We start from the raw sequence: 25,022 nt of genomic DNA on the forward strand, positions 1-25,022 counted from the left end.
ACATAGAGATAGATTACTGTATATCCCCAACAAAGAGCACAAGATACTGACCCATTAGTCAACGCACTTTTACTGATCAGGTGGGAGTTGATAAACAGAGTACCTTTGTTTTTATGCATTGCTGACATATATGTGCATGCGTCATTCTAGCTGTGGGCTGCTGATGGCAGAATGCTTAGCCCATTCTTGTATGCATAAAAAATCTACCAATAATGAGAATGCAATTATGTCTGCATAAGTTCAGATAACTTCATTCTTTTTATGTACTAGGAAGTAAGACAGTATGAATATGTCTGTGTGTGTGTGTCTGTGCATGTGTGTGTCTGTGTGTGTGTCTGTGTGTGTGTGTGTGTGTGTGTGTGTGTGTGTGTGTGTGTGTGTGTGTGTGTGTGTGTGTGAACACATAACTTCTTATTTCCATGAAAGTAGTATCAAAACCCCAAGATGTTTATGCTCCTAAGGCTGAAAAGGTGAGTCACTACTTTTCCACACTGAGTCAGCTAAAACAATACATAAAGAATATAAGTTTAAATGGAAAAGAGATTTAAATTTTCTTGTTACCTATCATATGTATCCTTTTGGTGGTAAATATGCAAAATATGGAGACTATAAATAGTACTTCAAAACCTAATACAGGTTTTAGTCAAAAATGTATACAGTCCGCGTATGACCCAGTTATGGATTCCTAGAGGAAACATGATGCTTGAATGCAGAAGTATCTCAACAGCCACAGCGAAATGCTAGAGGTAATAATTCTAATACATCATTGAAAAAGAAGAAAGAAAAAAGAGCACAACACTCTGTACAGCAAATTAATCTTTATTTATACCATCAAGTTCAGTGCAACTGGCTTTATCAAGGCAGCATTAAATAATCATGTGGCTTCAAAATGTCATATATTACTGTGACACTGTAAGTGAAGAATATATATATATATATATATATAGATAGATATATATATATATATATATATATATATATATATATATATATATATATTTACCCCCCCCCATGGGTTTACTATTAATCACAACAATATGATGAATTTTATGCACATCAGACTAATATTTTATCATGCTATTATCACTAAGTATCTGTTGCTTCAAGCAAGCAGCTTTTAGGTAAGCTATCTGAAATGATTCAGTTGGTGTGTAACAAATTAAAAAAACTAAAGAAATAACCGATTTTAATACAGCTCTGTAAATTTGATCGTCTACTAACAGTTCATCAAAAATGTCAACTAAATCCCTAGCATTTAAATTGTAGTGTGACTTAACTTCCAAAACTCATAAATGATTGATATTAATGTGAATGTGTTGCTATGAATGAGAAGATGGAAAAAGAATAGTCTTTATTTCAAAAAATACAAAATGGAATTAGGAGCCGGATTAAAAAATAACTTCAGTTACCTAAGGACTGTGATTCCAATCCTGGTTTAGAAGAAAAAACATATTTGCAGCTATAAAAAAGGTTGGCAAGTGAAGAAATCAGACAAATTTCATTACTGGCCATGTTTCACAAAGCCTTTCATGTTTTCCAATGTATCATTTAAACCAGGCCTCTCCCTATGAAAGTTTTAAAACAACAACTTTCAATTCAAAAACAAAACTGAAATATGATGGTGCTATAATTTCTGTTTTTTGAGTTGCCATCAGATATGTTACACAGTGAGGTCTTAGTTTACATTAGAAAGGTTTTCATGGAAAACAAAATCAAATCCATATTTTGGTTTTCAGTTAAATTCTGTATTGTTTGAAAAACATCCTTTTGAATTTTAATAGTTCTGAAGAAGCAAAGGAAGAAATGACAGCTCTGGGAATTTTCTAAATGTAGCCTGCAGCTGGAACATGAAGCATTTGTCCTAATAAAGCTTCAAGGACTTTTTAATTTATTTCTTCTGTTCTCTAATTTCTCTTTATTGCTGTTTTTTTTTCCACTGGCTAATCTATTTTCTCTTTTCTGATATTTTTATACCATGACAATTTCTTTTACATGTTACTATATATTATGAATAGAAACACACTGGATGAAATTATCAACTAAATTTGTGTGGACCTAATAGTTGAGCCACAGAAATGTTGTCGTGCTTTACATCAACATACTTGCATTGACAAAAACACATCAACAAGTTACACTGCTTGCTCTGAGACTCATCTTTGGAAGTTGCAAAGACTAATCTTTGGAAGTTGCAAAGAAAAGAAAAGTGTTTTTTTGCAGGAGGGCAACCCCCATGCACCCTGCTAATTATATATTCTGACTAGGAGACTGCATAATACCCAGGGAAATGGCATAACCCCCTCTCCCAGAGAATGTTAATCTTGCTCAACTGTGAACCATTTATATATGTGAAGCAATGCTGGTTGACACTACACAGGTCAACATTCTGAATCTGGATCTATGCTGGATTCCGACATACACACACACACACACACACACACACACACACACACACACACACACACACACACACACACACACACACACACACACACACACACACATACATATCTTTTGCACAAGAAACATCTTACAGAAGACAAAGTGGACAAATAATCTTATGTTTGTTAGAGAAGTTGTAAATGGGTAAAAGAAATGTATAGTTTTCAGAATTCATTTGTATTATGATTATTTTAGAAGCAAAAGCAGATATTCAGAAACATTGCTTATGTAGCTGTGCACCTCCAAATAGTGAAATCAAAATTTTTCATTACAACTCAGTGTCAATTAACAATTAATGACAGCACAATGGAGTTAAACTAATACAGGAATTTCCACAGGTCACATAATAATAACCATCAGTATGTAATATGCAAAATCTGACCTAACATGCTCATGAAAATGTATGTTTAATGGTTGTAATGATGCTTGTTTTCACATGCAACAAAGGGCCACTACAAGCAAAACTGAGACCTCTGATAAGGGCTTCACATCAAAGTCCATACCAATTCGGTTATACATACAGGAAGGCAATGGATGTATAGGACAGTTGGGGTGGCAAACAGAGAAACAAACTTAAGGACAAGAGAGAGTGAGAGGCAAGACTGGGATAGGGTGGGGAAACAAGGGCAGATATATTTTTTTTTGGTGGGATTTTTTTTCTTTTTTCTAAGTGAGGCTTAGGGAAAGGTAGCAATGGGAAACTGTGGGCAGGAAAAATGGTATAGGGATGGTATCAAGAACAGGAAAACAAACACAAACGTCAGAGAAAGACAAAGAGTTATGCACTGACACAAGTAGGAGATGCACAAAGGAGGGCAAAGAGATGTAGAGGGAGGGCAGCTGATGATGAGAAAAACTGACCTATAATCCTGTGAGGAAGCAAAATATGAAGAACAGGAACACCACAATTTGGAGGGGGGTGCAAGCAATGGTGTGACTCTGCCTGTCACAGAAAGGCATACTCCAGGTGTCCAAAGTGGATGTCTAGCTACCAACCAACATAATCATAATGCCCTCTACCTCCTGAGAGTTGGCATGCTGTGACTTACCTGCCACTTTTTGTATTGGGGATCCAACACCCTTCACTGGCAGCAGACTACTGGAAGCCACTAAAGAACCCTCCAGATTCTGTCTCACTGGCTGGTCTACATCATCCTACAAAGAGACAGATCAGGGGATATCTGGAGACCCAGCAGGTGTGGAAAGGGCACGTGGGCAATGAGGTGTTGCACCACATCCACAGCCTTCGTAGACACTGCATAAAACAGGAACATACTGGAGAGAAACGGAAGAAAAATAACAACAATATTTAAATAAAAGTCAGTAATGAGGAAAAAGAGAGAGAATTTCATGAGATCAGAGCATTTTGTGCAAATAGTCACCACAGGAGCAACAGAAACCAGACAGAAAACCACCAGTGCTACATGATGTGCACAATGGAGATATAAGGAGATTGCAGACTTGGCCTGCAGAACAGTGCATTGCATGGTAACATTATGAGTGTGCCATGGAGACACAATTATATAAGACAAAAAGTAACATAAGCACAGGCCACAGATTATGTGTGGTAGTAATGTTAACATGTCACATGGCAGCCACCAGTAAATGGCAATATACCAGCTGTCAGAGGCATGCCTATGGTATGCCAGGTATAAATGCCACTGGCAGCTTGCAGATAATGCTCAATATAAAAACAATTCTGGAAGGCAGAACTTTGTTCCTTGTGTGAATGTCAGGGCTATAGATATACATATAGCAATGCAGGGATCAAAGCACTCAAGTGAGATGTACAGAATGATGTCTAGCATGCTGGTAGAAAGCCCACAGTTAAGCCAGTGAGCAGAACCTTGACACAGGTGGACCTTCCCAAGGGTAGGATGGAGGGGCATATCAGAATCCAAAATATAGGTGTGCTATGAGGTACATAATAACACTATGTAAGGTTAACACTTCTATCATTACTGTAAACTAGGAAAACCTGCAGGTGTCTGAACTATAAAACCGCAGGTATATGTGTACCCCTATGCCAGGAGAACATTTCCAAATGTTTTGAATAGATCACCTTATTCTACTTATTCTTGCCAGCAGATGAACAGCACAATGAAGGAAGTCCATGACTCAACTGTCCTGCATATGACTGACCAGTAAAGACTAAATAACAATTCTAACCACCTGCCATGTGTACATATTGTAAAATGCTGGTGCACTTTACCTAATAGCTACTTCTAATTCACACAGAAGGTCAATGTAGTGCTTCTTCGGGTCACTGTAGTTGTAATGAATGTCATGTTTGCCAGTGCAGGTAATGCCTGTGGCATCATTGACCATTCTGGCAGAGCAATGACAAACATCCACTTTGTTTTGGGGACCCTCATAAGAAGTCCTAGTAGCCACACTCAGCAGTCTCTCTTCAGGAAATAAAGATTTTTGATTCTTTCCTGCACCACCTAGGAGTTCTTCCACAACTGGCACCCTCAGAATCCATGACAAATTCACAGGTTACAGTCTCAAGAAAAAATGGTAGCAGAATTAACATCGACACACATCATAGGTGTGATGCACATCAATGAGCAACACAGTAGAGTGGCAGTGCCTGATGCTTCCATATATTCATGCATAGATGAATGCCGTACCATGGTGGTGTTTGGGGTATGAAACTTTTCCAGCCGAAAACCATAGCTCTTTACCTAATGGCACTATAGTGCCTCTGAGGGCTGCAAGAGTTGAATAAACCCACGTCCCTACAGAGTTCACTCACATACTCAAGCATGCTCAAAGCACTTTGCTGTCATTCATCCATCTTCAAGTAAGGTCTGATCCTCACATCTCAGCTCTTGTCCATTACTCATTGTAAAATATCTGTAATTCAGACACAGTGCAATTCAGTTCCCACAACAGCATATTTGCCTTGCAATGAACCTTAACATTGTGCAATAAAAGAGTAACAATTACTGCAGTGTTAATTGCGCTACAGAATTGTTTGATGAGCAAAAAAGTAGTACTGGACAAGGAAGACTACACTCCTGAAAGTAAGCCAAGGGTACAACTGCTGTGGTATGTTTACAGGGGTTAGTGACCTGTCAGGAGAATGTGTAGGTCATAATGTTTTCTGTTATTGGAGGGAGGGTGCTCCTAATCTACCTGCTGTCAGGAGGTGGGGACAAACGAGACCTTGTGACTAAGCTCTGCAACATTAAACAGTTCTTTATGATTACAGAATGTTATAACATCTGATGGGGTCAGGGGATGCAAACCATTTGCAGGGGTGAATAACTCTAAATATGTGTGCTTGTTCTAGAGGAAGCCTACATAATCATCTGCTGACAATCATGTAAGGAGCGAAGGGGGTCTGCAATGATGGGCAGTAGACTGACTGTGGAATTTCTGTGGAAATCAGAGGTAGTTGCAACAGTTTTGGCAAGGCCATATATTCTAATCACATGGACTGGGGTATACTGCATATGTAACATGCACTTTGAGATGTTTATCTTAATGACATTAAGTTCTTCCAAGTTACTTAGAAAACACAACAGGGGTTGCACCTGACATGCTCAAGAATGCCTTGCAGCTGGCCTCAAAATCGTGTTGTGTAAATGCCAAAAAACAGTCATCAAAGCATCAGCTTATATCACAGCAGCCACACCTGAGCTCACTGATGTAAACTGTGGGGTGCGAGCTGATATCAGGGACAGTTTTGCATATGTTACTAGCATACTGGGAGCATACCATGGTAGTCTATATCTTCCATGGGGCCTAATTATGACGCATGCCAGGGCTGATGACATTTACATGGCTGTTCCCCATCCATGTGGGCCTTTCATTATGTATTACTGGCATCTCAGCATTTGATTGCAGCAGTGAAATGCTTATAGTCAGCCACATGCAATATTAAATCCTTTAAAGGTTGGAATGGGAGAAGATAAACTGGTATTAATGAAACAATGGCAGCAAATACAACATACTGCCTCTATTTGTAAGCATTTCACTACATCAGTCAAATGGTGAGATGCCATTTTAACATTATCAGAAGACTGTCTTGACTAAATGTTTATGGGGAGGCTCATGAAACATTAAATGCTTTAACACTTAGGTTGTGAAAGATATAGTTCCTCCAGGTCTCCTGTTCACACTGCAGTCTAGAGTGGGTGAAGAGCTACTTCAGAGACTTAATGTAAAATATGAATACGTAGCCAAGGAGTCATATGACAAGATTCATTTTTTTGTGAATAATAAATAATTTGAATTTTCATTCAAAAATATAAAAAGTTTATGAACAAATTTGATGCTGATATTAAAAATAGAAAATGTGTTAAATGTCAAATGGATTTCAATAACTATGAAAAGGCAATGTTTATGTATGACATAAAAAATGCAGTATACACTTTAATTTAGGTAAAACAATATACATTCTGATGTGAAGTGGAAAAAGGGGTGGTTTTGCACATAATTCTACTTTATATGTCATTGAATCTTCAACCTCGGATAATTTTAATACTGAGAGTGAATCTTCAGTAACTCACACTAGGCTGGACATAGTAGATATTGAGCAACTATTCAAATGTAGTAATTTACTGGATGTTAATAATCTCCCATCCCCTTTGTTCCCCACAGGAAAAGGATCAGAAACAGGGGAGGGAAACTAAGCAGAAGGGATATCTCTATTTAAAGATGCAATTCCTGTTCATCTTTAAATTCTGCATGCAATCACATGGTGATTAAGGTTTCTGATAAACATCTAGCTACTGATGCAGTGTATTTGCTTTATAAATCTATCATTAGTATCTTCAGCATTGGTTCTTATTTATATTTTAATTAAGGATCTTATGGGTTTTTGCTTTTATTTGAACCTGAAAAATTAGTACCATAACAGGATAGCTGCAAATTATGAGGAGAATTTTGACATTGTTCCTTTTAGATTTAAATACTGCATTTTTAACCGGGTCTATATTACATGTTCAAAGAGTCAGTTCAGTGAACAGCATTTTAATTTGAAAATGCCATTCAATGAATTGTTATAGTGAGACTGCGGTACAGTAAAGATCGGAAAATTTGCCCTTTCCTCCCTCTAGTGCAATCTCAGAGTTGGTATATATATATATATATATATATATATATATATATATATATATATATATATAAAATTAGCAGGGGGGCATAGCCTCCCACAAGAGTGTGTTTGATGAGTGGTATTTTCGATGTAAAAGCCATTCGCTGAACTGACTTTTCATGGTTGTAATATAGACTCTTTTTAACCATCCATATAAACTTACAATTAAGCAGTTTGACTATTTTTTTACTAGGGACCTACATTTTAAATGACATTATTTTATACATCTGACACACCACAACCATAGCAGTGAATGAAAGAAATGTTTCAGATAATGTATTGCAAGATAAATCATTGGTTATAGCCATAACTTGACATGGGTGGGACAGTGGTTGTTTGGGATGCTCTCCAATATGAAATTGCTGTGCATGAACAATTAAACAACTCCACATTTTATTGTTAGACCCTACAGTTAGATTCAAATATGAGATTCACACATTTCCAGATTATTGAGAAGAACAACATTTTATTTCATCTGAATTAAGAAATGAAATGTAAGTGGAGGATCATTTTCCACAGATATTTTGTTTATTGCTACAAAATCTGCATTTACTGTAATTGAAAACAATTCACCAGGCAGGCTGATTATATTGGGAGTCATTCTTTAATTGAAACCTTTTCCATATTTTTAGAAATGTGTTTGAAACTCCTGCTTAAATTTGTCAGCTCTTGTATCAAGAACAGCACACATTTGTTACACAGTATTTCCAATAAGTCAGATAATTGATACTGGTACATCTGCACCTTATCTGTAAATTCATTATACATGGGTAGATTCATAGGTTTATAGGTAAATACTCATCTAGCTGCCCTTGTGGGCCATTTTAAACCTATTTGATTTCCCTTTTGGTGTTTGAATTAATTTATTCCATTTGGTGTTAATTGACCTTAGCTATTGCATTACGACATCTTCATACCACACCAGAAAGTTCTGGAATCCTTAAAGTATTGGTTGGAATAATCTGAACTGTATACATTTGAATTCAATTATTTTTTTATACTGCTTTCAGGACTTGTTTTATCATAAATGTGTTTTACTATAACAAGGAATGTTTTCTTCATCTTTGAGGTACCACAGTGGGGTGACTTTGTCCCAGTTTATGCAAAAGAATTCATGGGATATTTTAAGGTACTATTAATCTCTCTCTCTCTCTCTCTCTCTCTCTCTCTCTCTCTCTGTAAATTTAGCACAGAATAATCTTCCCAAGCTGCTGAAGGGCTTCAAGGTACAACAAACACTGTAGCAAGAACAACCAGAAGTCCAACGTCCGATGTAACAGACAACCAACACAAGTACAATTGCAAAGCTTTTGGGTACAACTCTTCTTCAAGTACATAGAACACAATATTTATTCTCTTCCTTTATATGCAAGACAGCCCAACCAAATCAAGACATCAATTAACATACTAATTAATCAATTACGACTCAATAATAATCTTAAAAGCTCAGACTATCTATAAAACATTTATAAATATACAGATATAATGTACATCTGACAAACATATACCACTAATAAGTAATTCAATTCCCATTTCATTACCTCAATAACCTAGCTACTAAACAAAACTACTAATTCTCCTCTTTCCATACCCACTCCCACTATCTGAACACCTTTTTCAAGTTTGAACCCATCCAAACTAGTTACATACAAAATCTACTAACTAAGGTAAAACCTTGTACTCTTGCCGCTGATTAGCTACCTGGTGACTTTCTAAAACTAGCAGCCACATGCATTGCTTACCCGATATCTATTCTAATCAACCATTCTATCTGTGAACAGTATGCACCACTCCTTTGGAAAATATCCCATGTCATACCCCTTATTAAAGGAGGCCCCTCAAGAGATATATCCAACTATAGACCTGTAGCCATTCTCTCACCTCTAGCCAAAATCCTAGAAAAGTGTATACACAAACAAATATTAGACTATTTCCTGAACAGCAACCTTTTATCTGATACACAGCATGGCTTCCGACCCAGACATAGTACTAATACAACCCTCATAGGTTTTACCAGTTCCATTAATCACCTCAAAAACAACAACCAACTTGTCTCTGCCACCTTTGTTGACATGTCAAAAGCCTTTGACACTGTGTCTCATCAAATCCTTCTAAATAAACTGGCCTTCTACAATTTCTGCCCAAAGCCGTAAGCTGGTTCCATAGCTAAGTCTCTAATAAAAACAGGTCTCCTTATGAGAAAATAAACTCTCCCCCCCAGCTTCCCATCTCTGTAGGGATCCCACAAGGATCAATCCTTGGACCACTACTTTTCACAATTTTTGCTAAAGACCTAAGCTCCCCTGCTAACCCTGCCAAAATCATACAATATGCAAATGATGCCTCCCTCATCTGCTCTGCTTACACTATTGACGAACTTCAAATAAAAACTGCCCTCAATAATATTGAAAACTACTTAGCATTCCATCAGCTTATACTAAACCCCAATAAAACTAAGCTTATGGTCTTTTCAAACACCTCCATACTAAATAATCAACCACCTATCTCTATCTTTACTTCCAATGGCACTAAACTAGAACCTGTTGAACAAACAAATCTTCTCAGGGTCACTATTGACAATGCATGGAGATTTGACAAAAATATAGCACTGACAATTAAAAATGTCCATGTAAAACTTGATACTCTCTATAGGGACAACCCTATCTTACCAACCATGCCAGACTTGCAACAGCAAGAAATGACCTCTTCAAATCTTTACTGTTCTCAAATATTCACCATCCTTCACAAAACAGAAATGAATAACCATGAATCTTGCTATAACATGATAGCCAAATTTGTGTCTAACCAGCTTCAAAAATCACATCATCATATTGCCCTCCACCACCTGAATTGGTTAGAACTTCCAAACTTACTTACACTAAATCAACTATGTAGCGCCCATACAGTCATGTATAAACCTGATAACTGCCCAGCTCTATCTGACCTTGTTCAGTCCTGCACTAACCTTAAGTCTCTTAGGTCAGCTGATAAAGTGTTGCTTGAAGTTATCAAAACTCATAACTCACATGGAGACTCCTTATATTGTCATAAAATTGCTAAATACTGGAATTCTCTTCCTCAACATAATCTATCCATCACTAATACTCAACTTCAAACAGGTGCTAAAACAATCCTTCTCAAATCATTGGATATGCTGCTGTTCTCTCCCAGACTAACCTGCTCTTACCCTTCTTTTTCTGACTCTGTTCTTGGTCTCACATAGCCTTATGTCCTCATTGACAATGACATTTCCACCTTTCACTCAATCATTTGATTCTGCTTTTTTCTTAGTATATTATATATATATATATATATATATATATATAAATGTTGTTTAATACTGTTTTGATCTGAATTATCTGATGTAATGATATTTTGTTTATTAACACTGATTGCTAATTATGCATCATGTGCAACCACATGGTTCTCCCTCACATATTGTATTTAATGGCTTAATGTCTAACTATGTACTTCTCTGGAGCTTTTCTCCCCAGATCTCCTCTGAAAATCGACTAATTGTATATATATATATATATATATATATATATATATATATAGGATCCATTCTAAATCTTGAGATTCTGAAAGATCAACATTTGGTATCTCAAGACTAAAATATCAAAAGTGCAGTTAACCAAAACTGCACTTTGCTGAGTTTTATACTACTGAATCTGCTGTTGGGGTGGTGTGTTGTGGTTTGTGTTTGCAGTACATTGTGGTTTGGGAGTCAGATATTGCAGATGATGTGTGGCTGTGTACGGAGATTCTGATAAGTTCTTAGTGTTTAAGGGTTTTGGGTAGGGCTTTTTGTTTTGTAGTGTTGTGGGAAGTTTGGGGAGTTGGTTGGGTTAGATGGGTGAGTCTGTGTGTGTGTGTGTGTGTGTGTGTGTGTGTGTGTGTGTGTGTGTGTGTGTGTGTGTGTGTGTGTGTGTGTTACTGTTGAAGGCAGTGTGTTTTTTGAATGTGTAGTGTGTGTGTTTTTCACGTGTGTGTGATGATGAGTGAAGTAAGTGTTGGGTGCTTAGCAGTAGATTTTTTTGTGTCTTCCAGGGTAGTGTGACCTTGGAGTCGATATATAAATAAGTAGCGGGGGGATGGGAGGTGCAGAGGGCTTGCCCCCTACTTATGCATAAGTTTTGTAGGTGTGTGTGTTTGGTGTTTTGGTAAAGGCTTAGGGGGAGGTGGTGTTTGTGATGTTGTGGTGGAGGTTATATTACAGAACTGAATATCACTTGCTGAAAATTCAGTATTTTGAATTTTTGGTATAGTGACATTCGGTTTTGTAATATTTCGGTACAGTGGGTGTTCGGTATTTAGGTTTTAAGATGCTGAATGTCAAGCTTTCAGTATTTCAAGGTTTAGAAGTAGATCTATATATATATATATATATATATATATATATATATATATATATACATATACATAGTTAGATCGACACATATACATATATATATATATATATATATATATATATATATATATATATATATATATATATATACATATATATATATATATATATATATATATATATATATATATATATATATACACACACATATATACAGATGTAGATATGGATATAGATATATAACCAACAATTGAATAAGTTTTTTCCAGAAATAAATATCTTGCACATATATCTAGATGACTACTGGTTGATATGGAGGGGTAGTTTAACTTAACTGGTGGCATTTAAACATGACGTAAATGACAATGATGTTGACATAACATGCTTTAATATGTCATTTTTTTTGACATGGAAGTTACAAAACACATCGATGGGTCACTGGTAACAACATTATTTAGGAAACCTTTTTCGAAGAGCACATTTTTAGTTTATATTTACTGCCATCCTAAACACAGTATGATACATATTCAAAATCACAATTCATGAGAATTAAAATGTTATGCTAGTCTTCTGTTATGTATCAGTAATGATCTAGTACATAGGTTTCAACAGAGGGGTTATTCAAAAAATCAGGTTATTCTAGTGAAAAATGAAGTGATTCAGATAAACTAATTGGATTTGTTAGAATACAAGTCTAGGGACACTCCACTTCACCATGATAATGTCTACTTTACCACTAATCATGGTGCTAATATTTACTGTCTTGGAAAAGTGATGCAGAGACATTGGCATAAGTTATCAAATACTCAAATCCTGGCTTACTGTTTGGGTCCTGAATGCAGATTTGTTTAAAGGAGGAATATAAATCTAGCACAATTTTTTCATACTATAAAACTTAATCTAGTCAAAGATTTGTGGAAAATCAACATAATTCCTCAAGTGGAACTCAGGCTTGTGAGATCTGTAATGCCAATCAGCATAGTTTAGTACATTTTCTATTACTAAAAAGTCATGCATTATTTAAAAAATGAATACATTGTTTACATGTCATACAAAATATATAACTTGCCTAGCTGAAAGTTACTGTGGTGCCTTTTATATTGAGCAAATTACACAAACCTTCAAAGATAGAAAATCGGCCCATCTTAGTGATATCAAGTGTAAAAAGTTAAAAGATGCTATATTTACCTTTAATGGCACTGATGCAATCTCTTTTTCCTCTGATATGAGTAAAAAGTAAGTTCAATCTGGGGCAAAATGCAAAAGTTATGGATTGTTAAAAATATTATTTCAGCTGTAGATTAAATTAACTTTTATAAAAATCTGAAATTGAGTGGTGTCTCAGTTATGCATTAACATTTTATTTATTTATTTATTTCCCTTTGTTAACTGGGAAAGTCTGACTATGCACAAAAATAGCCCGTGTTCAGCAGAGGTCCAGGGAGAAAAGCTCCATAAAATACAAACAATACCAAAGTTCAAAAATACATATAGCCAAACATATGGTTTCATAAATTACAATATAACAGTTCAAAAATGCAAATAAGATACAAAGTGATTGGAGTTCTGTTATCAGTAGAATATCAGCTGTGAGATTAATAAGGGGTATATATAGTAGAAAGTTGGGATAAAGAATACAGATTGGATATGATTAGGATTTACAATAATAAAATGAGTAACAATAAGAAACTGTAAGTCTTGCCAAGGAGGTAAAGTAGAGACCAGATAACAGAGTGAAGGAAGAAGGAGAGTGGGTGAGTGAGTAGGTTAAGTGAAGACTAAAAGGTGATTTATTTGAGAAAAGGGAAGAGAAATATGTCTAAATGTCAGCTAGGCAGGATTAGTGTAGGAACAAAGCCAAGAGTTTTTAAGATGTTCCAATAGTTGAAATTATTTTTGCTGGCATCGAGTATACTTTGAGGTATGTCATTCAAGGCTTTGTTTATCTTGTATGAGTATAGGGAATCTCTGTGGCAGTTGTTTGGCTTACTGACTTTCAGAAGTAGTTTATCAGATGATCTTAATGATCTGCTGTTGGAGTAGGGTATTACTAGGTTGCTAATGGAGTGACAATTATTTGGGTGATACAGAACAGAGTGAGTAAGAAGTAGTTGATTAAAGGTTAAAAGGTTGGGAAGTTCCAGCCAGTTAAGTTGGTGTAGTGATTTACAGTGATGCATTCTAGTGGGTTGGTTGGTAACGAATGTGGCTTTTTATAATAGTAAGATTCTAGTCTGTTAAGGTCACATTTTCTTAGGTTTGTGAAACTAGAGGAGGCACATAAGAGACTAGATGGAAGGTGAGTTCTGCAGATGGCATCTCTGGTAGAATCATTTAAAATGGTTTTGTTCTATATAAGGAACCTAGCTTGAAATGGACTTTCTTGATAACTAAGGATAGGTGTTTATCAAATTTGAGATTCTTGTCTATGGTGACCCCTAGTAGTTTTGTATGGTCTAGAGGTTTGATGATGGTCTTGTTTGAAGAATACATGGAGAAGGTAGCAGGGTCAATAGCTTTTTTGATAATGGAGAAGATCATATGTTTTGTTTTCGAAGGGTTGAAAATCAGCTGGGAGTCTGAAAGAAACTTCTCTATATCCAGAAAGGATGGTTGGGTTTTGTTAAGAAGAGTAGACAGGGAAGGTGTGGCACATATGAGGGTGGAGTCGTCAGCATAATGAACTATTGAAGCATGTTGCGTAGCAGTTCAGAGACAATTTGTGAAAAATGGTGAAAAGTAGTGGACCAAGAATAGACCCTTGGGGTACAGTGGTAGAGACAAGTAAAGGAGGCGAGAGATCCTTTTGCCATTTAACTGACTGCTGTCAGTTGGTTAGGTAACTAATAAACCAGGTAAGGGTGGAATGGAAGAGGTTAAGGGAGGCTAGTTCATTAATGAGTTTTTGATGGAAGAATGTATCAAAGGCCGTGAACAGGTCAAGGAAGATGGAGGAGGTGAGTAAGCCATTGTTGCTGTGTTTTTTTATGGCATCAACGAAACTAATGAGAGCAGTAGTTGTACTATGTTTAGGTCAGAAGCCATGTTGGGTAGGGGTTGTTAGATTGTTTATTAGAAGATGGCTAAGTAGTTGGGTGTGGATGCATTTTTCTACAAGTTTTGCTATAGGGGAGAGAATAACGATGGGTCTGTAGTTGGATAGATCTGTGGAGGTGCCACCTTTATGGAGAGGGATAATATGGGACACTTTCCATAGTGTAGGCACATATTGTTGTGTGATAGACCAATTAATAAGGATGGATATGGGATAAGCAATAACATCTGCAGCAAGTTTAAGGTATTCATTGGGCATATGGTCAGCTCGGGGGAGGAGTTTTTATGTTTAAATAGTAGTTTTCCTATGAGATGTGTTTGTATCGGTTGAATGTAAAAGGAGTCAGAGTTTGTTTCTAAACTGGTGAGAATAGATATTTCTGAGTTTTTGTAATTATTTACAAGTGATTTAACAGAGTTGATAAAATGATTGTTAATTGGGTGGCTAAATTTTCAGAGGAGTCATGAGTTGTTGGATTGGAGTAGTAATTAAACAAGGTTTGAGCAGGTGGTTTACTGATTTCCAGAATTTGTAGGGTTGTTTTGGTGCTTCTTTTGGATTGTGGCATAGTAAAGTTTTTTTTATTTTTTGTCATGTTTAATTTGTTTTTTGCTAGTTTACAGAGTTGCTGGTAGTTTTGGAGGGAGAATGTTTTTTTAGGGGCTGGTGGTTGCACCATGCTTTGTCTCTCTGCTTGAGTAATTTGTTTATGTCAGAAGAAATCCACAGAGTGTGTCTAGATTTTATGTGTCTTCTACTTAAGGGGACAGGCCTAATAAGGATGCTGAGAAAGTTATTATAGAAGTACTGGACTGTTAGGTCATGGTGGAGCTGTTTTAGGGGGGACCAGTTACTTGTTTAATGATTGTGATAAAAGTTTTGGGAGATAAATTGATTGTGCTGTGGACTAACTTGTAGGCAATTTCTCTGGGAGGGCAGGCATGCTGTTTTAATAGAAGGGTTGATAGGTGATCGCTCAGGGTGTCAGGAAGACAGCCTGCATGGTAAGAGTTTGGATTGTTATTAGTAAGGGCCCAGTGTAGAATGGATTGTTTATTGTGTTTGTCGATCCTAGTGGGTTTACAAATTAGCTGAGTGAATTCATGGAGGTTTATATAGTTTGAGGGGCTGCTAGAGGAGAAAGTATCCCAGTCTAGGTTGAAATCCCCTATTATAACTGTTTCTTGTCTTTGCGTTGTAAAACACCAACTTAGGAAGTCTTCGATAGTAGACGGATTATTTCCTGGAGGAGAGTAAATGGCAATAATGATCATTCTTTTGGGAGAGTTTATTTGAAGGCAGGTGATTAATGTTTCCATGCTTGATTGGATTGTGGGGTCAATGTCCAAACAATTCAAGTTTGAGGTTATCTTTGTATACTATTGCAACACCGTAAAACACTAGATACACAGACCACCGCTTGCTTTACCATAAAGGGTGAATCCTCACAATTAAACCACAATGGGTGTAAAAAGCAGCAACACCGTTCACTGGAATCAAACGTATTTAATACGACAACACAAAGAACACAAAGCAGGATTGAGCGCGCTTTCTTCTTGTCACCAAGACTTCATCAGAATCCAATACACACTGCTTCCCACACCATTAAATACTATTCAAACATTGAATAATTAATTAATTAGTTAATTAATTACCACTTAGATTACATTTATATTAAAAACATATATATATGTGTATATTTCATATACTTACAACAACAACAACACTTAATATCCAACCTAAAAAAACATTATTACTCTATTAAAGTGCATATATATATTACATATATTAAAAATATACAACTATGTAATGTATAATGAAAACAAAGTAAAAACTGAAGGAAACAATATATTTTTTCAAAATTTGGGGTTATTGGCTAAGAGTTTTAGTGCTGGCTTAATAGAAAGATAATCGTTCATCCCACTAGAACCACAGGTGTCCAGCCTAAGCTGCCACATCAATTCCCTGTATTCAAGTAGGGATTGCCAGTCACCTCCCCTAACTCCCACCTTAACTTCTTCCAAAACCCAAAATTTTATATTAGCATTTCTACAAGTCTGGGTATGCCTATATAATGCATTATTATCATTCCCTCTATTAATATCCCTCATCACCTCCCATAGGAGGTGACTGGCAATCCCTACTTGAATACAGGGAATTGATGTGGCAGCTTAGGCTGGACACCTGTGGTTCTAGTGGGATGAACGATTATCTTTCTATTAAGCCAGCACTAAAACTCTTAGCCAATAACCCCAAATTTTGAAAAAATATATTGTTTCCTTCAGTTTTTACTTTGTTTTCATTATACATTACATAGTTGTATATTTTTAATATATGTAATATATATATGCACTTTAATAGAGTAATAATATGTTTTTTTAGGTTGGATATTAAGTGTTGTTGTTGTTGTAAGTATATGAAATATACACATATATATATGTTTTTAATATAAATGTAATCTAAGTGGTAATTAATTAACTAATTAATTAATTATTCAATGTTTGAATAGTATTTAATGGTGTGGGAAGCAGTGTGTATTGGATTCTGATGAAGTCTTGGTGACAAGAAGAAAGCGCGCTCAATCCTGCTTTGTGTTCTTTGTGTTGTCGTATTAAATACGTTTGATTCCAGTGAACGGTGTTGCTGCTTTTTACACCCATTGTGGTTTAATTGTGAGGATTCACCCTTTATGGTAAAGCAAGCGGTGGTCTGTGTATCTAGTGTTTTACGTTGGTGAGAGGTGGAAGAGTTTGGTTATTTACTATTGCAACACCACCACCATGAATATATGGGTCTGACCAAGTCTAATGAGATTGTAGCCTAGAGGGAGGATCTCCTGATTTTGAATGTGTGGTTTGAACCAGGTTTCTGTTATAATAGATATATGTGGTGAATAGTAAGTGATGGCAGCATGAAATCCATGGATTTTGTTTGATAGGCTTCTTAAGTTGAAATTTAGAATTACAATATCTGTGGCAGAGAACCTGAAGGTATCTGTAGATGAAGAGGGAGGTGTTACTGTATTAGTTAGTTGAGGGCTGGACCTGGATTGGGATAAATGTCTCCACATAGTAGCATCTGAGCACTCAGATTACGGTGTAGATGTATACATTTGTGGAGTAGTCTGAGTAATTTGTGAGTAGGATTGGAGGAGCAATTGGATTGAAGCATTTTGAAGGGGAAGACTTCAGTGGTAGAACTATTGAATAGTTGAGAGAATATATTTAAGCTGAATGGAGGGGTAAGTTATGTATGGCTGGGTGAGTGGGGAGTGAATAACCCTGATGTGCAAGTTATGATAGTACGTTGAGAGGTAGGCTGCTAGCAGAATTGTTATTAGTTTGGTAGATAGAAGAAACATATGGATAGGCAGTGTATTCCTTATAGTTGGGATTGCTTAGACTATCTGCAGAAAGACTGGAGGTAGGATTTAGTAGAGATTGAATGAGTAGCTAAGTTAAAAAAATGTGGGGGTGGATAAGATGAGGGTTAATTGGAGGCTTAGCATTGGAGGGTAGTAGGTGTGGGTGTGATTGGCTAGTGCTAGGAGTGGGTGTGTATAGTGGGATGTATAAAGCTAAGGAAAGTGAGGGTGGGTGGGAATGTAGGTAGGGTAGAGAAACGGACGTGAGGGCAAATAGACTGGGATAGCCGATCTTTTAAAGAACTACAGATGGTGAAAAAAAATAAATCAGTAAGCCAATGTTGTTTCTTATGTATAAAATAATAGAGTATAAAAAAAAATAAGAGTGCAGGTCTAGACACACATACTATGCTGACTTGTTTGGGAAGTTCCTGTGATTGCTTTAATCATTAGAGAAGACAGAACATTGGAAACAATAAATGCATATATAAGGTGGGTCTAGTACAACAATTGTTTTTTAAGAAAATTTGCTTTGGTGGGATACAAAATAATATAGAGAGACTTAAAAATATGTCTTGGAGCAGATCATTAGCACTGTCAGTATGACAGGGGAAGAGAGAGTAAAGAGGTATTTAAAACTGTGTGGGAACAGAGCATGACCACTTAGCCTTACTTGTGTTAGAGAAGCAGTTATGTACAGAATATAGAACAGAGACGGCAGAAATATGGTCAGCTCCTTGGTTGGCACCACTTCAGTATCATGTAGACAAATTCATAATCTTCTTAGCAATGTATGGATAGCTTTATAACAGGAAGAGATGTGTTAACCACTTCATACTACATTGTACTGAAATGCATTGTTCAAAGTATACTGCACCCACATTAATTTGATTATGAAGAAAAAAATGAAAACCATATGCTGTATACACACGATATCATCAATGCAGACAAATGCATTACTGTATTATGTCAGAGAACATGGTCCACAGTGCATTAGTGAAGAGCAAGAGGGCTTAGTAAAGCGTGAGTAGCAGTCTAATCATACTGTGTAATGTGAACCACTGGAGACAGTCTCCTGTTTATTTCAGGTGGTGATACAATGCAACTAAATGTAAGTAAGTATTGCATACAATGAACAGCAAATCAAGAAAACTAAAGTCATGTTGCTTGAGAACATTGATGATAACTAAGTAAGTGAGCTAGTTTGAGGTTTCCCTTCTACAAAGAACTGGGCAAAGACAGCAAATATAGAAGTGTAACAGTCACAATATTAATATAAAAAGCAAAATACACTAGGGAAAAATGCTATTTCAGTCATACGCATAGTAAATATATTGGTGCAGCAAATCACATACACTTGCACACACTTGTATTGCAAGTAATCAGGTTGTCATGGAAACTGTGTCATCTGAAAAAAAGCTACAGGCAAAAATGGTAATTATATATTTTGGCACTAATATCCTATAGTCTGATACTTAAATCCCATACTGAGCTAAGTAGTAGTCAAAAATAAAGAAATAACCAAAATATAATTCAATTAAATAAATAAATAGAATGTGCATTCACTGAAAACAAAACTGCACATAATGAATGTAGTATGTGCATTGTTGTTCAGAAATGCCTCGATAGCAGCCCAATCTTCAGTTTTCTAGATTAAGGTCCTTTTCTTAACTTCTCTACAATTTTACAACTTATGAACCTATGACCCAGTAAATATGCAGTTGCTCCTGCTCTTTTTCTACTTTTGACTTCATTCTGTAATATTCAGCAGCTGTCTGGTTCAATTATATTACTTTGTGAAGATACAGCAATCTTTTATCTTGATGGTTATCTGTCCCTAATATATTCCTCAAAGGGGTATAAATTCATAATACTTGCTTTCATGAAAATAAACCAGTTTTGTTATAATTACAGAACAAAAAATTAAGCAATATAAAAAGATTGCACTGATCTCTCTCTTCCAACTTTTCCTTCTGACTGTAAGTTCTCAAATGGGAACAAAATCCTTTAGGAAGTTGGAATCAGGGCCCACCAATAAAGCCTTCTGTACAACTAATCTTACACAGAAACTTCTTTATGAAATATATGATTTGCAATTGTTTGTATATTTATATTTATTTTTATTATTAGTTTTTATGTAAAGACTGATAGCTTTTTATGTCTTTAACCAAAATGTTGAAGAAGGATTAATAGTACCTGCTGTATAATATATAAATTTTGATTTAATTATATAATAGTTCTGTTTGGTTGTTACATCAGAGCGTTTGTTTTCCACTTAGGAAAGTTCTCTTTTTGAGTGAAACCTTTTTGATTTATTAATAAAAGTACTGATGGTTTTTGTTGTATGACTGTTTCTGTTTTCCATAAACTAGGCACTATTTTTACTTGATTGTTGTTCTAGAATGTTTCATAGGTTAGTATATACACACACACACACACACACACACACACACACACACACACACACATATATATATATATATATATATATATATATATATATATATATATGTATATATACATGTCTACTTTACAAAAACAAATTTTCACAATATAGATGACTGAGATGAGATCTCTAAAACTTCACTTACACAAACAACCACATTGCCTACAACTTTCATATGGTAAGTAACCACTAGGCCAACAACTAATGGAAAATACTCTGCACCATCTCCAACCCACCCATGTGGGGTACTCTGCCTACTACACCAACTCCGAGCTGACACTACAGTGGGGAAAAGGGTAAATTTCCCCATATTGGCCAAGTGGTTACTTAACATGTGAAAGTAGTCGGCTATGTGGTCATTCATTTAAGTGAAGTTTTGGAGTTCTCGTCTCCGCCATCTAGTCTTCGATATTGTAAAATTTCATTTTTCTGAAGTAGACCTATATGTAAATATATATATATATATATATATATATATATATATATATATATATATATATATATATATATATATATATATATATATATATATATATATAATTATATTTGCTTTGGTTGACAAACACAAATGTCAGCAGCCCATATGGAGACCACAGCATGTCAACAATGTGAATGTCACACAGCTGTGCATGCATCAAGAAACGTCCTCAATGCATGCAATACTGAAAAAAAAATTAAACATCATTTGTGTCAGGGGAGCAAGTCTTCCACACTGCTTGCCATTTATATATACTAACCCTGAGCCTCCTTAAAAACAGGGAAAGGGAATATTCCCTAACCGTGAGAATTGTGTGACTAGGACACCTGTTGATCATCTGTTAGTACACACTGCTCACATGCAGGGCAAGTCCCCTTACATATATCTACTCCACATCTTCTCAACATTGGGCAAGAATACATGGGGAGCCACTAGACACTATAGTATTGTATATTAAATAGTAGCTTAGAAATGTGAAATGTGTCTTTTTTTTTTACATACAGTTGTTTAATTGCCCTTTGCGGTTCACTGTTTGTTCTTTACCCATTAACTTCTAACTAATATTGTTTAGAGATTTACTTCAAACTGAATGTGCAGCATCCCCCACTGAGACAGACCTAACTCTAAAATCTTGCTCAGTGAACCATTCTAGAGATTTATTCAGGAAATGACCACCCTCCTGTGTCACATTCAGACATCATTCTCATTTCTGTCCACTGGATAAATAGACATACAGTGCAAATCATGAGTAACAGTGCTGACTATGACATACCACTAACCACAACATCACCATATTCTAAATAAAGACCAACATTTTCCTGCCCTTTATCTCTAACAGACGATAAGCATGTCAGACTCATAATTAGTCCATCTTCAACCCCACCCCTCAACACTCTACAGTAAAAGACAATACTTACACATTTACCCTCATATTCCTCAACCAATACCAACCTTGTTAAGCAGGTTTTCACAGGCTAAGCCACTGATATGGCAATAGCCAGGGTACACTGCTATTGTTCTTTTCTCCTCAATGACAGATGTAGCACATAAGGTATAGACATTTAAATGTAATAACAGCTGACTACAGATAGTTCATATATCATGTGGCACATATTTCTTCTACAAGGCAGTCTTATTAAAAACATCTTAAAAGCTAAATATACAAATTTTACATTCTGTCAGAGTGTTTTAAAATACTAAAATATAAGTTATAATGACTAAATTGTTTAGCTGCAGCTACCAGGAATTTTCTCACCACAAGATAACATAGCAGAAAACTAGTAGGTTTGAATCCAAACTTTGGATTAATTCCTCACTGTGGGGAAGGTGGAATGGCGGTAAAGCCTTAAAATGTCTTATTTCTGCATGCTGTTTGATATATTTTGAAGGTAGTTTTTTACCTTTATTGAACAGCAGAAAGATAAAATCAAATCAGAGAAAAGTTATTGTGAGTCCAGAAAAAGCCTGCCATTTATTCACACCTTACAAGGTCACAAGACATTACAGAAGCTATAGACTGTTATGTTACTTGGCTAACAAATCCATTAAAAACTGTATATGGAAAGTTGAATGGTTCATTAATAGATTCATAGACTATTACTAGGCTAATGACCCAGGAGCCTTTCTTAAGCCTAGCCAAGTTTTCCCAAAAGAATAATGATGTCCTGTATCCAAATAGGATACCGAGGGCCAAGCGTTTTTCCTCTGCCTCTGTCCATAAGGGACATGGGTGCGTAGTATAATTTTCCTATTCCTCACCCACTGGTCTAGGTTGTGCTAAAACTAGATAATAGATGAACTCAGCTTCACATGGATGGAAAGCCTATTCAATAGGAGTGGCAGTTTCTGGGGCACATATCTGTCTCTCTAGTATGTTCTTTTTAAGTCATAAATAAAATTTGGGTCCCTCGACCTTGTTTTTATGGTACTCTTTGACTTACAAATATACAGGAGATTCATGAGTGTTGGGTTTGTGGATGGCTTTTAAGGTAAGCATAGATTACCCCTCAGCAATCTATAGGAGATTGAGGAGCGGGAAAGGGCTTTAAGGCACTCTGCATAAGGCAGGTTTGTTATGCTTTGTATTATTTTTGTAAGGAACCTCTGAGGTCACTCTAAATGCTGCATATGCCTGGTTAGGTACATACAGAAGGGATAATTGTAGTCTTTGATTGGTCTGATAAAGATGGAGTACAGTGGAATAATGACCTCTTTGGACTTAGATGTCATACCTTTATTTATAAGTTGCTCAAAATAAAAGGATTTCCTCACCACTGTGACCACATGGTGGTTGAAGATAAGCCTATTGTCTATGTGTGTATTCAGAACCCTGACCACTGGGTCAGCTCTTAGGGCATGTTATCAACATGGCAATTAGCTGAGATGGTTGACTTCCCAAATGGTACAATTATGCATTTCTTAGCATTGAGTTTAAGACCATGGCTTTGGCATCATTTGTTAGTAAGAGATAAGCCTTTTTGAAGAATGCTAGTGTCTTCAGGGAATTTGATGATAACCTCCAGCTTGCAAACATTTGCAAACTTAGTCAGCCATAAACCTTCAGCATGTGTTTCCATTTCAGAGAAATAGATGCCAAAAATAACTTGGCCCAATATTGAGCCCTGGCAGACTCCACTAGTGACTGGCCTCTTTGTGGAGGTGGCCTCACCTATTTTGACTTGCTGTGTCCGATCAGTGGGCCAGTTGGCTATACAGTGGGTGATACAATGTTTTTTTATTTAAATTGGTGAGCTTGTCTATAATGCCTGAGTGGGGTATTGTATGAAAATCCTTGGCCAGGTCAAAGCAAGTTGTGTGCACAACTTTGCCTTCATCCAATGCTTTGGTGGCCCTGTCATAAAGTCCACCACATTTAATAGGCATGGCATTCTTTTAGCAAAGCTGAACTGTGATGGGTCCAGTGCTTACAGGTTACATATATACTCATTTATCATGTCCATGATGATTCTTTCCATGGCCTTACATATGAGTTACTCAGAGATGTATTTGGGCCTCCTTTGTGCAGGAGAATCACTTTAGCCGTCTTCCATTTCCTGGGCACAAAACCTGACGGAATGCTCCAGATGAAAAGTGATTCAAGTAATAATAGATTAAATAGTTTGGATTTATGCCAGTCTTTCACTGACTGCTGATCAATACAAAATAGTCAAAACAACTTGTGGCCAATCTCAGTGGTAAGTTTTTACAGGGGTAAGAAACCCTGCACCCCCTTCACCCCCCTTATGTTCAATCACAGCTTAACCTCAGGCTTTGTCCCTACTGAATGGTGCACTGCTACAGTCATCCCTCTCCACAAAGGAGGAATGACTACAGATCCTGGGAACTATCGCCCCATTAGCCTGATGAGTTTGATATGGAAAGCTATGGAATGCATCATCATAGAACTAATAAACAAGGATATAGGGAATCTTCAAACTCAGGATCCCACTCAGTTTGGTTTAGTGAAGTGTAGATTATGCCTGCTCAACTTGGTCAACTTCTTTGGGTCAGTCACCAGAGCTGTGGATGAAGGCAAGGTGGTTCATACAGCCTATCTTGATCTGGCCAAGGCCTTTGATAACATTCCCCACTCAGGAATCATAGAAAAACTCACTAAGCTAGGCATCACTCCCTATATCAATCAGTGGGTTGAAAACTGGCTCACAGGTAAAACCCACAGTGTGAAGGTAGCTGACTCCAAGTAAGACTGCTGACCAGTCATGAGTGGAGTCCCACAGGGTTTGATCCTGGGTACTGTCCTGTTTGGTATCTACTTCTCTGAA

The sequence above is a fragment of the Protopterus annectens genome, chromosome 1.part0 (assembly GCF_019279795.1).
Source record: "Protopterus annectens isolate FY-2018-M chromosome 1.part0, PAN1.0, whole genome shotgun sequence".
Lineage (NCBI taxonomy): Eukaryota > Metazoa > Chordata > Ceratodontiformes > Protopteridae > Protopterus > Protopterus annectens.